Raw genomic sequence first — 17,948 nt, forward strand, 5'->3', positions numbered from 1 at the left:
TAGTGGAATGTCTAATCCCAGTTTAGGTATTAGCTATAATGTATTCAGAGATATTACAGTCATTTTCATAGTACATTTTTACTTCAGTTGTAGCTATTCATGGCTTAGTTAAAATTTAACTTTGTACATTGATTCTCTTAAACACATTTTTGCTAAACATTAATTTGCAGTAAATGTACTATCAAGGTGGTAGACACAATATTTACCAGCCCTTAAATACAGTGCTTCAGAACAGATCATTAGAAGGAGGAAATATGTAATAGTTATCAAAGCCTCATGGATTGCCCAAGCACCAGAAAAATGTAGACATCTAGGCAATGATCCCTCTGGATAAACACCAGGGTAGCAGCAGCTGGTTCCAAGCCAGGTAACATATGCAAATTAATTTAATGTATTTTATTTTAAGTGCCTAATTATTTATTTTTATCATTAGCCAATGTATTTGTTGGGCTCTTCCATCTATAATGAAGTGGTGTGAAAGAGTCCCCACATTCAGTTTAAGAAATCAGTGAATTTTTTCCATAAAAATGTCTTTGTGTAGAGAGTAAATAAACTGACACTGAAACATTTTATGACCTCAATTTTTTCAAGTCAACAAATAACTTTCTTTGGCTTTTCTTTGGCTCTACGGTGTGAATTAACTCATTCACCATTCAAACATGGAATTAACTTGATGGTGTATTAAGACAGTTTAATAAAATAAAACAATCTTCCCATGCTCTCAGTTCTGACTTCAACTTGCCCCAAAATGTTAATCACTAGATAGCTAGCTACTCCAGAAACAGATCATTCAACTGAATTCTTTTTTCAATTAGGCTCTTAGGAATTTCAAAAAAATGTGTGTTTCCAAGGGACTTCTAAATAAATAAATTTGCCCAGCTATGTTTAAATTATTCCTACACATGGGAACTGGATGAGACTCAATGTAACCAAATATACTGATAGTTTATTGCCTTCAGTTTAGAAAAATATTTTATGTAATTAGCTTGAAGATGAGTGCTACCTGAATCCCTGAATTCACATAAATGAAAGAAGGTGGGTTAAAACAAAACCTTTCCCAGAAAACTTAAAATTTACACGTGATGTTTTAGGATTACTTAGATCCACAGCTTCTGTAACATTATTCACAATTATCCCATAAGTAGGTAGGTGTGTGATAAAAAGTCTGAATTAACTTACCAAGGTAACTCTCCAAGTAAAGAGAAAGATCAGGAACTACTATAAAGGACACATAGACAAAACCAAGGAGGAGGGTGGAAATAAGGGAGAGAGGTGGGTTTGGAAGGGGTGGTGGGAGAGGTGGGGAGAAAATACAGACAACTGTAAGTGAATAATAATAAAATATTTTTTTTAAAAAGAGCAAGATCAGAAGGGTATGGAACTTACAGCAACCTAACTCTAAAGGTCATGTGCTAAGATTTCCTGATGAACTTCAATGACACAGAGTAAATATAATAAGATTATTTAGATAAAGTAAATATGCCTCACTTTCCCTTCCCATCCTACTGAGTATCTCCTGGGATACTTCTTTTCATTTTCACTCATACATTTTACTGTGTCCCACATTTTTTTAAAATATGTAGCATTTACTCAAATTATCCACTATTGATAAATTCTCCAAGACAGTACTTCTTCTTTGTCCATGGCACTTTTATAAATCCTCACCTGAGGATAAGTTTTTATTGATTTTAGAGAGAGAATAAGTGGGCGGCGGGGGGGACAGAGAAACATCCATCAGCTGCCTCATTAATTTGTCCTTACCAGAGATGGAACCTGCAACATAAGTATGTGCTCTGACTGGGAATCAAACCCACAACCCAAACTCACAACCTTTTGGTTTGTGGGATGATGCTCCAACTAACAGAGCCAGCCAACCAGAGCACCTACGGCACCTTTGGAACTCACTGTAAGTATTCTACAGAGGAACGGTGAAGAGGAATTTACCTGTGCCTGAAATGAAATGTCAAGACCTATGCATGAGCAAAGATAGAGAAAGGATAAATTAGGGATAACAAGATAATAAATACCACTATTTTCCTGATAAGTACCTCCTCTAATAACTTCAACATAATAAACTTTCTAACATTAGATATTATATAAGAGAAGAATGGCAAATACTTTAAAATTAATAACATCACTGTGAAAAATAAAATGCTGTAGATACGCATCATAAAGTTGTATATTCCCTTATTATATGCTGAATGCTCATTTCAAAAAAAAATGAAGACAAAGGAAATATTAAGCAATGCAGCAATGGCAAGAAGAGAAAAACCACTGTAAGTATGTAATAATATTTCATTCACCTAAAGTCTGGAATAATGAAATTTTATAGTAAATTTTTACCTATATCTAGTACGCTTAATTCGGGTTTTCAATTTAAACTCTGGGATTATGTCTACAGAACTAATAAGTTTTATAACCGTTCAACACTTTTACCTTGGATATGAAAATATGATATCATCAGCCCTGGATGGTGTGGTTCAGTGGATTAAGTGTTGGTAGGTTCGATTCCCAGTCAGGGCATCTGCCCTGAACCCCAGTTAGGGGTGTGCAAGAGGCAACCACACACTGGTGTATCTCTCCCTCTCTTTCTCCCTCCGTTCCCCTCCCTCTAAAAATAAAGTCATTTAAAAATATGATACTGTTAAAGACAAGATGCAAAAATTATATACAAAAATATGTATTCTATCTGACAATGTTGACTGGATAAATGAAAAAATGTGTAAACTTTTAGACACTTGAATATAACTTCTTCTTTCTTACTTTAGGTTATTTTATTGTTGTTCAATTACAGTTCTCTGTATTTTCTCCCAATCCCTCACCCCCACCCGCTCCAAACCCACCTCCCTCCCTTGCTTCCACCCTTCCCCTTGGTTTTGCCCATGTGTCCTTTATAGTAGTTCCTGAAAACCCCTCTTCCCACTGTCCCCTCCCCACTCCTCTATGGCTATTGTTATATTGTTCATAATTTCAATGACTCTGGTTATATTTTGTTTTCTTTTTTCTTTTGCTGATTATGTTTCAGTTAAAGGTGAGATCATATGGTATTTGTCACTCACTGCCTGACTTATTTCACTTAGCATAATTCTCTCTAGTTCCATCCATGCTGTTGCAAAGTGTAAAAAAGCTCCTTCTTTCTTTCTGCTGCATAGAATTCTGTGGTGTAAATGTACCATAGTTTTTTGATAAACTCATTTGCTGATGGGCAGTTAGGTTGCTTCCAGCACTTGGCTATTGTAAATTGTGCTGTTATAAACATCAGGGTGCATAGGTTCTTTTGGATTGGTGTTTCAGGGCTCTTAGGGTATAATCCCCACAGCAGAATTGCTGGGTCAAATGACAGATCAGATCCATTTTTAGTTTTCTGAGGAAATTCCATACTGTTTTCCACAGTGGCTGCATCAGTCTGCATTCCCACCGACAGTGTACCAGGGTTCCCTTTTCTCTGCAGCCTCTCCAACACTTGTTGTTAATTTGCTTATGTTGGCCATTCTGACCAGGATAAAGTGGTATCTCATTGTGGTTTTAATTTGCATCTATCTGATGGCTAGTGATGCTGACATATCTTTTAATATGTCTCTGTGCCCTGTGTATGTCGTCCTTGGAGAAGTGTCTGTTGAAGTCTTTTGCCCATTTTTTAATTGGGTTTTGTGTCTTCCTGGAGTGGAGTCGTGTGAGTTCTTTGTATATTTTGAAGTTCAAGCCCTTGTCCGAGGTGTCATTGGCAAATATGATTTCCCATACAGTTGACTCTCTTTTCATTTTAATGCTGTTTTCTTTAGCCATGAAGAAGCATTTTAATTTGATGAGGTACCATTCGTTTATTCCTTCCTTTATGTCCCTTGCTTTAGGGGACATATCAGTGAAGATGTTGCTGCATGCAATGTCTGAGATTTTCCTGCTGATGTTTTCCTCTAGGACTTTTATGGTGTTACAACTTATATTTAAGTCTTTTATCCATCTTGACTTTATTTGTGTGTATGGTGTAAGTTGGTAATCTACTTTCATTTTTTTTGCATGTAACTGTCCAGATCTCTCAACACCATTTGTTGAACAGGCAATTTTTCTCCATTTTATGCTTTTTCCCTTTGTCAAATATTAATTGACTGTAGAGACTTGGGTTTATTTCTGGCTCTCTGTTTTGTTCCATTGGTTTATGTGCCTGTTTTTATGCTAGTACCGGGCTGTTTTGATTAGAGTGGCCTTGTAATATAGTTTGATATTAGGTATTGTGATCCCTCTTGCTTTGTTCTTTTTTCTCAAAATTGCAGCAGTTATTCAGGGTTATTTACGGTTACATATAAATTTCTGAAATGTTTGTTCTATACCTGTAAAATATATCATGGGTACTTTAATAGGGATTGCATTGAATCTATAAATCGCTTTGGGTAGTATGGTCATTTTGATGATGTTAATTCTTCCAATCCATGATCATGGTGCATGCTTACATTTGTTTATGTCTTCCTTAATTTCTTTCTTCAGTGTTGTACAATTTACTGAGTACAGGTCTTTTATCTCCTTGGTTAGGTTTATTCCTAGGTACTTTATTTTTCTTGTTGCTATATCAAATGGGATTTTCCCCAATTTTTGTTTCTTTTGTATCTTTGTTGGTGTAGAAAAGTGACTTTGATTTCTGAGTATTGATTTTGTAACTGGCTATTTTGTCAAATTCATTTATTAGGTAAAGTAGTTTTTTGGTGGAGTCTATTGGATTTTTTACATACACTGTCATGTCATCTGCAAACAGTGACAGTTTTGTTTCTTCCTTTCCAATTTAGATGGTTTTTATTTCTTTTTCTCTTCTGATTTCTGTGGCTAGGATTGCCAGTACTATGTTAAATAGGAGTCGTGAAAGAGGGTATTCTTGCTTTCTTCCTGATCTGGGAAAGTTCTAATTTTTTCTCCATTGAGTATGATGTTGGCTGTAGGTCTCTCATATATGGCCTTTATTATTTGTAGGAATGCTCCATCTATTCCCATTTTGATGAGCGTTTTTATTATAAATCGGTGCTGTACCTTATCAAATGATTTTCCACATCTATTGATATGATCATATGATTTTTGTCTTTTATTTATGTGGTGTTTTATGTTTATTGATTTGCAAATATTGTACTATCCTCACATACTGGAGATGAATTCCACTTGGTTATAGTGTATGACCTTTTAAACATATTGCTGGATGTGATTTGCCAATATTTTGTTGAGGATTTTAGCGTCTATGTTCATCAGTGATATCGGCCTGAAGTTTCCTTTTTTTGTTATGTCTTTATCTGGTTCGGGGATTAGAATGATGCTGGCTTCATAAAAAAAGTTTGGGAGTCTTCCATCTTCTTGAGTTTATTGAAATAATCTGTGGAGGATGGGGGTTAACTCTCTCTTAAATGCTTTTTGAAATTCTCCTATGAAACCATCTGGTCCAGGGCTTTTGTGAGTCAGAAGCTTTTTAATTACTGCTTCAATTTTTTAAAATATTTTATTCATTTATTTTTAGAGGGGAAGGGAAAGAGAGAGGAAGAGAAACATCAATGTATGCTTGCTTCTCCTGCATCCCCTGCTGGGAACTGGCCCCTGCAGGGAACTGGCCTGCAACCCAGGCATGTGCCCTGACTGGGAATCGAACCTCGATCGTCTGGTTCGCAGGTCCAATTACTGCTTCAATTTTATCAGGTGTTATTGGTCTGTTCAAGCTTTTTGTTTCTTCTTTATTGAGTTTTGGAAGATTATATTTTTCTAGAAATTTTTTCCATTTCACCCAGGTTTTCAAATTTCTTGACATATACTTCTTCATAGTAATTTCTTACACTTTTTTTTTTTTTGTATTTCTGTGGTATCAGTTGTAACCTCTGCTCTTTCATTTCGGATTGTGTTTATTTGGGTCCTCTCTCTTTTTTTTCTTCATGAGCCTGATTAAAGACTTGTCTATATTGTTTATCTTTTTAAAGAACCAACTCTTGGATTCATTGATCCTTAAAACTGTGCTTTTAGTCTCTATGTCATTTAATTCTGCTCTGATTTTGGTTATTTCCTTCCTTCTACTTGCTCTGCGCCGTCCTTGTTGTTGTTCCTCAGGTTCTTATAGACATAGGGTTAGGTTGTTTATTTTAGATGTTTCTATCTTTCCTAGACAGGCCTGTATAGCTATGAACTTCCCTCTTAGGACTGCCTCCGCTGTGTCCCATAAGTTTTGGGTTGTTGTGAGTTCATTATCATTTGTTTCCATAAACTTTTTTGATTTCTTCCCTATTCTCATTCTTGACCCATTCATTGTTTAATAGCATGCTATTCAATCTCCATGATTTTGAGTGTTTTGTGTTTTTTTCCTTGAGGTTGGTTTCTTGTTTCAGTTCCTTGTTGTCAGAGAAAATGCTCAAGATGATTTCAATTTTCTTGAATTTGTTGAGGCTTGTTTTGTGTCCTATCATGTGGTCTATCCTTGAAAATTTTCCATGTGCATTTAAAAAGAATGTGTATTTAGCTTCTTTGGAATGAGGGGCCCTAAATATGTCAGTTAAGCCCATTTCATCTAGGGCATTGTTCAATGCCACAATATCTTTGTTGGTATTTTATTTGGAAGATCTGTCCATTTTTGACAGTGGGGGGGTTAAAATACCCTACTATAATTTTGTTTCTGTCAATATCTTTTTTAAAGTCCTCCAAGGTTTTCTTTATGTATTTGGGTCCTCCTATGTGGGATGCATATATATTTACAATGTTTATGTCTTCTTGATGGATTCTTCCCCTGGGTATTATGAAGTGACCTTCTGGGGCTCTCTTTATTTGAAGTCTATATTGTCTGATGTGAGTATTGCTACCCCGGTTTTTTTCCTGTCCATTTACTTGGAAAATTTGTTTCTAGCCCTTCACTTTCAGTCTGTGTAGGTCTTTTGTCCTGAAGTGAGTCTCTTGTAGTCAGCATATGTTTGGGTCATGCTTTTTTGTTTATTCAGCTATTCTATGTCTTTTGATTGGATAATTTAATCCATGTATGTTTAAAGTTACTATTGAAAGGTACTAGTTCATTGCCATTTTTGTACCTGTGTCCCCCCCCCCCCCATCTATCTTTCTGTGTTCATTCCTTTCCTTAAAGCAGGCCCTTTAGCATCTCTTTTAGAGGTGTTTTGGTGAAGTGCAGGGGTGACTTTACCCGCAAGTCCCCTCATCCACCATGGATGAAAGTAAACATGACATGACATGATCTGCTTGCGTAAGAGAGGTGTCTGATCCTTCAAGAGGGAAGAGCCGTGAGCAGTGGCCAGTTTCTCAGGGGAGAAAGGCCTTGATGCCCCCACTCCAGGGGCTTTTATTGGGTTTTAATACACAGGAATACAGGGCACCAAGGATCAAACAGTAGATAACATTTCAAAGAAATCTGAGGGCTTAGTCTGAGTCAGTGTCTGTCAGGAAAGGGGGTTGCAGAAACTCTGGGAGACATACTTATTTCCTCTCAGACCCTTACCATATGAATGAAAGCACTCTTAGCAGAGCAGATTTCACAGGTTTATCAGGTATTCTTTGTGATGCCACATTTTTCCCTGGGATCTGCTCTAGCAAGGCAAGGAGCTGCACCCCTCCCCTCAGGTATTCAGGCTTAAGGAGATTAGAGCCAGGAAGCGCTTCTCCCAGAAGACATGGGGACTTGGGCTATGTCACATAGTGTGCAGGCACTGGTCTATTGCTTGCTTTTTATTGCAGCCTCCTGAGTCCTTCCATGATGGCCTCCCAAGTGGTCAAGTCTGGCTTAGGTTGCTCCCCGCTGTGAGGAGACTTACCTGTCATTGACTTCCGACCAAGCTTTGGGGGCAGGGAGGAAACTGAGGCAGCATTTGGTACCAGAGACAAACTTTGTCTCCTGTGGCTTGCATTCCAGAGGTCACTCGCTCATCCTTAGCCACAGGGGGTTAGGGTTACAATTCCTGAATGCAGGCAGAGCAGTCCACAACAGTGGAGGTATATTCTTTTAGAATTACTTTGTCTGGATAGCTCCTTATTTGGCCTTCTACCTTGATTGAGAGCCTTGCTGGGTAAAGTAGCCTTGGTTGTAGGCCTCTGGTTCTTATTACTTGGAATATTTGTTACCATTCTCTTTTCACTTGGAGTGTTTCCATTGAGAAGTCAGTTCCTAACCTTATTGGGACTCCCTTGTATGTTACTTCCTGTTTCACCCTTGCTTCCTTTAACATTCTCTCTTTATCTTGGAATTTTGCCATTTTAATGATGATGTGTCTTGAAGTGGGCCTCTTTGTGTCCCTCTTGATTGGGACTCTCTGTGTTTCCTGGATTTGTGTGACTTTTTCTCTCATCAGATTAGGGAAGTTTTTCATCATTACTTTTCAAATAGGTTTTCTAACCCTTGCTCTTCTTCTTCTCCTTCTAGTATCTCTACTATATGGATATTATTATGTTTCTTATTGTCTTGCATTTCTCTTAATTCCTCTTCATTCTTTCTGAGCCTCTTTTCCTCTTCTTGCTCTTTCTGGGTGTTTTTTTCTACATTGTCCTTCTGCTCACTGATCTGATCTGCTTCATCCAACCTGCTTCTGATTCTTTCTACTATGTTCTTTTTTTTGAGTTTTTTTATTTTTATTTAACTCTTGTTCAAGTACAGTTTTCTTTCTTGTATTCCAGCCCTGCCCCCCAGTGTTCCCCACCTCCTTCCCAGCTCCGCCCCCCATCTTAGTTATTGTCCATGTGTCCTTTATACTTGTTCATGTGAGTCCTTCCCCTTTCCCCCTGTGATTCTCTCCCCTCTCCCTTCTGGACCCTGTCAGCACATTCTGTATTTCAGTGTCTTTGGTTACATTTTGCTTGCTTGTTTGTTTTGTTGTTTAGATTCCTGTTAAAGGTGATATCGTATGGTATTTGTCTTTCACCACCTGGCTTATTTTGCTGAGCATAATGCTTTCCAGTTCCATTCATGATGTTGCAAAGGGTAGGAGCTCCTTCTTCCTTTCTGCAGCGTAGAATTCAATTGTGTAAATGCACCGTAGTTTTTTGATCCAGTCATTGACTGATGGGCATCTAGGTTGCTTCCAACTCTTGGCTATCGTAAATTGTGCTGCTATGAACATTGAGGTTCATAGGTTCTTTTGGGTTGGTGCTTCAGGGTTCTTAGGATATGCTCCTAACAGTGGAATTGCTGGGTCAAAAGGTATGCTCATTTTTAGTTTTCTTAGAAAATTCCATACTCTTTTCCATAGTGATTCCTTCTACTATGTTCTTCAGTTAAGAAATTGTATTCTTCATTTCCTCTGAGCCCTTATTGATAGTTTCTATTTCCTTTTTCCTGTTGGTATAGTTTGTAGTGAGTTCATTGTAGTTTCTCTGTAGTTTCTGGTAATTCTCCACGAGCTCATTGAGCTTTCTGATAACCATTGCTTTGAACTCAATACCTGATAGTTGACTTGCCTGTATTTTATTTAGCATTCTTTCTGAGGCTTCCTCCTTTCCTTTCATCTGGATATTGTTTGTTTGTCTTCCCATTGTTTGTGAGACTATTCTTGTTAGCCTCAGCTTCTTAAATTGATCTGTTCTGGCTTACTGGGTTTATGGTATGAACCTCTGTGGTATAATAACTGTGAGATTCAGTGGTGTAGTCTCCGTGATCTCCCAAGCTCACTGGTCTTGAGCTGTCATTTAACTTGGCTCTGTGTTTGTTTTGGGGTTTTGATTTCTGTTGGGTCTTTGTTTTGTGGGTCCTTCCCACCAGCTGGTTAACTGAGGATCACTCTATCTACCACCTCTTATATTTCGTTGTGCTGGTGAGTGCAGGTTGTGTTGAAGTTGTTTCTCCCATGTGCACATGGTTTTGAGGATTCCCTCTTGTTCTTATTCAGTTGTTTGTTCTGGGTAATTTCTCCACTATTTAGTTGTATTTCCAGGTGGGTCCTGGATCTAGTTTAGTGTGGCTTCCACTCCCTCCTTCACTTTCCTCTTCACTTTCCACCAACCACCTCTTGGTGGTTCCTTTGTTGTTGGTTTTCCTCTTTCAGTGGGTATCCTGGTGTTCACAGCTTCCACCTACACTTTTTTGTGATCAGTTAAAGGGAGAAGGCAAAATGGTTTAAGACAGAAAGTGTGTATTCTATGATATTTATAGTAGTAGCCAGTACAGAAGAGATAAGAGATCTTTTGGCTATGTATAGTGTTAACTGTGATATATCACCCAACTAGCCACTTTTTAGAAAAAATGGAAAAAACATAAGACTCTTGTTGTGGAGGTAAGGATTGTGAGTTTGATCTAGAAGGCATTGAATTTGTGGGAAATCAGATCCTGAGGTAAGATGAGAGTAAAGGATAGTAAATAGGTGTAGTGTGAGTGAATAGATTTAACCACTACACTAATAAAGTTCAGTAAACCGTGAAGTGGGCTAAGTTCTGGGAGGGGTGTTGTGTGTTTATAATTGTATGGAACAGGTATTATTTACAATAATAATGGAGCATCAATCATTTGAGAGAAACTATGTGATCTGAATAATGAGAATAGGGATTATAGGACCTTGAGTAGAGTGCTAATGGAACCCAAGTGAACTGAAGGATAGTAAATTAGCAATACACTATGAAAGAGAGAAAAAGGGAAACCAAACAATGCAATTTAACCAGCCAAACAAAGAATACTAAACAGAAAGAAGAGGAACACAAAAATACTATTAAAATAAAAGATATAAGAATACTGAAAAAATAATAATACAAATATGCAGTAACTTGCAGGTTGTCTATAATAGCAAATTGAAATTTGTCACACTGCACACTGTCTCAGCTGTTGGGATGCCCTCTCTTTGGGTCCAACTCTGGTCTTTTCACAGTTCCAGGGTTTTTTGGTCTCACTTGTGGGTTTAAAAAAAAGAGAGAGGGAAGCAGCAAAAGGAAAGAAGAAGTGATAAAATTGCAAAGAGAGGAAGAAAGAAGAAAACAAGAAAGAAGGAGAAAGAGGAAAAAGGAATTGAGAGATAAAAATAATAAAAATTAAAAAATTAAACATTACTTTAAAAAAACCCTCTTGGTGGTTTCAAACTGGCCACACCAGTTTTTCTAGTCTTGCTGGCTGTGGCAGGTTGAGGGGCTTTTCGGCCTTTGGATCAGTACTCAGTCAGTCTTGCTTGCAGTCTCCCCAGAGCTAGCCTGGCATCTGTCTGTGGGGCCCTGGGTGTAGGATCCAGGCCTTCCTCAGAGCACACTCTCCCTGGGGTTACCACTGTGGGCTGGGACCTTCCACAGAGTGCATTTTCCCTGGGTTGCAGGCAAGCACGCTTGGCCAGGCTGCCTCTGGCCCCAAGGGTTCTGGCCCGGCTGGGTGGGGAGGAGGATGGAATGGCTGTTGCAGGAGAATTCCCCAAACAGTCTCTCTTTTCACTTTTTCTTTTTGAGAAATTCCTCCTACTCAAGCCTGCCACTCCATACAGTGGCCTAGACCAGAGACTATTGGTGTCAGGGCCTGTCAGGGCACAACTCTCAACTCTCCTGAGCCAGCATCCAACTTCGTGGGTGCTCACAGTCCCTGTGTGTTTGCCGCTTAGTCCTTATTCCCATCTCTGCTACTTCAAGCAACCAGGTCTCTCCCGGTGCTGCTCAAATCTCGTTTGGCCAGGGAGGGAGCAGCCCACCCAGCTTTCTCCCAGGAATTCTGTGGCAGACGCCCACAGGTGCCAGGCCTGGAGCTGAAGCCACCCTGGTCTCCGTGCTGGTCCCTGGGACCTTATTATCCTGAAGCACTCTCCTTACTGTCTGGTTTTTCAATGTCTGCTACAATTTTTGGTCTTCTATCTTAATATATGCTGGGGTACTGTTGGCTGTTTGCTCTGTTCCTTCGCAGATCAGCTAGGTTTTTCTCCCATGTATAGGGGGTAGTGGAATCTGCTCCCTCCTAACTCACCACCATCTTCTGTCCCTCAGATACAGAATTCAGGATTTTTTCCAAATAAATTTTACCTAAACAGTTCATCAAGCAAGACCAAAATATAAAATATGGATGTTTAATAAAACATTTAACAATGAGACATGAGTAATTATGTGAATTCCAAAGAATGATACTCTCTTTCCTTGAATTATTTTTTGTAATTCAGCATGTTTATTCATTCAGGCTAAAGTTCTACCAGTTTGAGGCATCTTCACTTTTAGTGAAATGATTCATGCCACCTCTGAGCTCCCAGATAACAGCAAATCTAGAAATCAGGAAAACAAGATACTGTTACTTATTTAGCCCTCTGAGATTTCATTCCCTATTAAGTCATCAAAAAAATCACCCATTAAAATAGCTGCCCAGAATCTCAGCCCCAGGCTGGTTGATTTCACAAACCCCTCAAATGTATTTACTCTTACATGTTTAAACTTTGGTCACCCTCAAAGCACTCTCCATTTCATGCAATACACCTATTGAGACATTTTTTCACTGCTCAGAACAATTTTTGTACCCACTGATTTCAATTATTTTTAATGCTTCTGCCATTTTTAAAATCTATTTAATTATTTTTCAAGTACAGTTTTCTGTCTATTACTCCCATCCCACCCCCCATGCTCCCCCTCCCTCCCATTTCCACCCTTCTCAGTTGTTGTCCATGTATCCTTTATATATGTTCCTCTAAATCCCTCCCCTATTTCCCCTGAAATTCCCTCCCCTCTCCCCTCTGGTCATTGTCCCTCTGTTCTCTATTTCAGTGTCTTTGGTTATATTTTGCTTGCTTGTTTGTTTTGTTGTTTAGCTTCCTGTTAAAGGTGAGATCATTTTAAATTTATTTTTTCATCGGGGGAGAATGAAAAAACAAAATTGCTCAGGGTGAGATTGGATGAACAGGGAGGGTAAGGCAGGGGGATCATGCCATTTGGGGTCAAAAATTGCTGAACACTTAACAGAGTGCAGGAAGGTGTGCTCATAAATCATCCATCATGAAATGGGCAAATGCATTGAAAGAGTCTCCAAAAGAATTCAATGAAGCTGAATGCAGTCACTCACAACAATGCCCGATGGTATACCAATACAGGTGGGTGCCTAGAATGCTCACCTAGGATAAGCCTGTATGTACTGTAAGGGACTGACCCTCCAGAAGATAATTCCAGGGTTTTTTGGGGGCGTGGTGCCTACCTCGAACTATATGATGGAAGCACAGGGGTTGTTCCCTAATTGCGTTCAGTCACTTTCTCTGAACATTGTCCTTTCATTGTGAATTTGATTACAATAAATAAATGTTAACTAATAAGCTCTTTTGATTCTTTTTTAGGAAATCAAAGAGTAAATAGTTCATTAATGTGTGGTCTTTTTATGAGTTTTTTTTAGGGGCCACCAGATTGGGAGAAATGATCACCTACTCCCTGAACCTAGAATTAAAATTGTTTATGGGTGCCATTTAGCCAGTACTTCCCATGTTGCTCACATCATGACACACATGGAAAATAACCATGTTCATACAGCACACTGGATATACTCATAGCATGACAGTGTATACTGCATCACCCATGGGGTGGGAAGCACTAAGGGTTCTATTCTGACTACAGAAATTTGTTATTGCTTCTGAGGTCTGCATTTACTGTACACTTTCTTAAATCTTTCAAAGAAAAAAAATTTAAACACCACATTTTCCTTCTTCAATATTTAGCATTTGCTTATTGAATAGCATTATCTGGAAACCTATAAATTGTGTACACAAAATATAAATACCTTACTATGCATTTATTCCTTAGTATGTATTTTCTCCACTATTTTATCTTGCATCATCCTATTACACTAAGGAAATATTAGTTGTATACATACACACAAACACTATGAAAGACCTTAATGTATATGATTATTTTAATACATGGTGAATCTACAAATCTATTGCAACATAATAATAGTAACAAAAACTCTAAGTCAGCCGTGTGTTAAAATCATGAATCCTGATTTGTATCTAGACAATATAGGTACGATCCAAAAAGGGTTATAAAAAATCAGTACCAAGAAAACAGCTTAGTAAGTTAATTTATTCTGTACTTATTAAAAACTTAGTTCTTCATATTTCCTTTAAACAATAGAAGAAAACATTTCAACAAATGTGGGATTCCCAGGCAGTGAAAGACAAGTACTGTATGATCTCACCTATAAGTGGAACCTAATCAACAAAACAAACAAGTGAGCAAAATAGAACCAGAGACATGGAAATAAAGAACAAACTGACAGTAACCAGAGGGGATAGGGGAGGATTGTCAAGGTACATGTATAAAGGACGTATGGACAAAGGCAGTGGTGGGGGGAGGATTGAATGTGGGAGGTGGGGGTGGATAGGGCAGGGGGAGAGTAATGGGGACAACTGTAATTCAACAACAATAAAAAAGACTAAATAATATTAAATATCATATAAATTATATTAAATACTAGTATTAGTAATTAAACAAATGCATAATTTAATATTTAATGTTAAATATTATTAATATCAAATATTTAAAGTACAGTAAAAACAAATGTGGGATTCCACAGAAGTTGGCCAATATGGACCAATATTATCTCATAAAATTCATTTGTTCTAATTATAATTCCATTATACACGCATAATTATAATATGTAATGAAATAAAATTCTATATACATGTATAGAATTCTAATTGTATCCTCTCCTTTTTGTCTTCATGAGGAACATGAAAATTAGAATGAACCATATGAAATTGTTGATATTCTAATATTCATAAGATACTATTATTAATTATTACTCATGAACATATTACTTAGTTATACAAAGTCCTAAAATATTTCATAACAATCTACTCTCCAAAAGATAAATTCTACTTAGTGTAACTTAATATTTCTTTTAGATAAATATATATGAAAATATGTTGATAAACAATAAAAATATATTCAATATATTCATGAAGACTATATTTGGAAGCATTCTTTATATCCACAAATACGTTTTCTCTGCCCTTCAATTTGACTCTTTCTCTAATTCTAGGTCTCCAGCTACTGCAACATGGTTGGTAGTCAGAGGACATTAAATATTAGCTTAAAATATGTTATGAAGATTAAAGGAAAACTGATCAGCTGAAACTAATAATTGTATTCAAAAGAAACAATTAAACCGGTCATCAGATGAATTGGCTTTTGGCTAACTTACCTGTTTAAACTTGGCTGTTTTAAAGGGATAACAGCAAATATTTCATTTGGAGTCATCTGGAATCCAGCCACACTCAGTCAACATAGAAAATACTCCATCCATCTGATCTCCATTATATTTGTGTCTCAAATGTGATGCTCACCTTAATTTTTCAATTTCATTTTCCACCATTTCTCACTTGTCACCAATATTTCTAGAACTTCTGGGAAAATTGCATAACTCTATATCAAGTAGAAAATGCCCACCCTTTAGGAAAACAGAATTTTGTTTAAAGATTTAAAATTTGCTTTGCTTTTAACATTTAAACTTTCCTCATAATTCATTTTCTAGTTAGAGTTTGCTTCTTAATGGCCCATTTAGTTATTCAGAAGAATTTCTGCTGAAACTTCATTACACATAATTTGTCATCACCATTTGCACATTTAGATATATCCATCTTCATCTCCTTATCTCTGACATTCACAATATATGAACAACATATACACAATATAATACACAACAATATAATACACAACAGCCTTAAGTAATCTTTTTTGGATTTCATAAGGCCAGATTCTTATAATTTAAATATACTATGCTAATAAAAGCATCATTTAATTCACTAATAATTTTCATTTGTATAATTATATTTTTCAAAGGTTTTAGTTGTCACGTATGGAAACCAAAGCACTTAAAAGCGTAATGATAATTCAATGCCCATTAAAAAAATTAAATTCCAGAATGTGGGTCTGGGTTATTCACATCACATCTATTTTTGCAATAGTGAAAAAATTTAATAGTGTGTATTTGTATTTAAATATAAATTAGACATTTTCACTTAAAATATATTTCATTGCCTTGGTGTGGCTCACTGGATTGAGTGAACCAGCCTGTGAACCAAAAGGTTGCCAGTTAGATTCCCAGTCAGAGCACATCCCTGGGTTACAGGCCAGGTCCCCAGTTGTGAGTGTGCAAGAGGCAACCACACATTGATGTTTCTCTCCTTCTTTTTCTCCCTCCTTTACCTTCTCTCTAAAAATAAATAAATAAAATATTAAAAATAGATTTTATCAATAAATATATAATTTGGTAACTTTAAATATTCCCAGTATTATAAAAGATTAAAATTTCAAAGCACAGTTTGATATGCAGCAGTTTTAAAACTACATATTATAAGTAGTTGAAATGCCTAGATATCACAAAAACCATAAATAACTTCCTTATAAAATCAGCATAATTAGAGCAATTGTTTGCATGGAAACATTACAGAACTCCTTTCTTAGAATTATTATCAAATAGGACTGTCATGTTTATGCTTAAGTAATATGTAATACGCTTATTACTAAGAGACTTAAAACAATGTTTTAAAAATATACTACACTTGTAAAATTTAATGTTCAAGTTAATCTTTGGCATTTTGCCAAATTTGTTTATTAGGTCAAGTAGTTTTTTGGTGGAGTCCATAGGATTTTCTATGCAAATTACTATTTCATCTGCAAACTGACAGATTTACTTCCTCCTTTCTAATTTGGATCCCTTTTATTTCTTTTAATTGTTTGTTCATTGTGGCTAGAATTTCCAATACTATGTTGAAGAGAAGTGGTGAAAGGGGACATCCTTGTTTTGTTCCCAATCTTAGTGAGAAAGCTTTCAACTTTTGCCCATTGAGTATGATGGTCCTCTAGGTTTCTCACATATGGCTTTTATTTTCTTTTTATTTAATTATTGTTCAAGTACAGTTTTCTGTCTTTTACTCCCATCTCAGCCCACTCCCCCATGCTCCTCACCTCCCTCCCATTTCCACCCCTCCTTAGTCATTGTCTATGTGTCCTTCATATTAGTTCCTCTAAATCCCTCTCCTCTTTCCCCTGGAATTCCCTCCCCTCTAGTCACTGTCCCCCTGTTCTCTATTTCAGTTTCTTTATTTTTATTTTGCTTGCTTATTTGTTTTCTTGCTAGCTTCCTGTCAAAGGTGAGAACATATGGTATTTGTCTTTCACCACCTGGCTTATTTCACTCAGCATAATGCTTTCCAGTTCCTTCATACTGTTGCAAAGGGTAGGGGATCCTTCTTTCATTCTAATGCATAGAATTCCATTGTGTATATGTACCATAATTTTTTGATCAATTCATTTACTGACGGGCACCTAGGTTGCTTCCAGCTCTTGGCTATTGTAAACTGTGCTACTGTGAACACTGGGATACATAGGTTCTTTTGGATTGGTGTTGCGGGGTTCTTAGGATATAATCCCAGCAGTGGAATTGAGGGTCAAAAGGCACATTCATTTTTAGTTTTCTGAGAAAATTCCATACTTTTACCTATAGTGCCTTGGCTGTACCAATCTGCAATTTCCACAACAATGAACTAGGGTCCCGTATTCCCCACAACCTCTCCAACAATTGTTTGTTGCTTTGTTTATGATAGCCATTCTGACTGGTGCAAAGTGGTATCTCATTGTGGTTTTAATTTGCATCTCTCTGATAGCTATCAATATTGAGCATCTTTTCATGTGTCTCTGGATCCTCTGTATGTCCTTCATGGAAAAGTGTCTGTTCAAGTTCTTTTCCCATTTTTTAATTGGGTTAGTTGCCTTCTCAGAGTGAAGATCTGTGAGTTCTTTGTATATATTGGAGATTAAAACCTTTGTTTGAGGTATCATTGGAAAATATGTTTTCCCAAAGTGTTGCTTCTCTTTTTATCTTGATACTGTTTTCCTTGCCCCTGCAGAAGCTTTTTATTTTGATGAGATCCCATTTGTTTATTCTTTCCTTTATATTCCTTGCTTAGGGATATCAGTAAAAATGTTCCTGCATCAAATATCTGAAATTTTCCTGCCAATTTTCTCTTCTAGGACTTTAATGTCGTCACAGCTTATACTTAAGTCTTTTATCCACC

Source organism: Sturnira hondurensis, unplaced genomic scaffold (genome assembly GCF_014824575.4).
Source record: "Sturnira hondurensis isolate 20B ecotype Veracruz unplaced genomic scaffold, ASM1482457v3 Scaffold0014112, whole genome shotgun sequence".
Lineage (NCBI taxonomy): Eukaryota > Metazoa > Chordata > Mammalia > Chiroptera > Phyllostomidae > Sturnira > Sturnira hondurensis.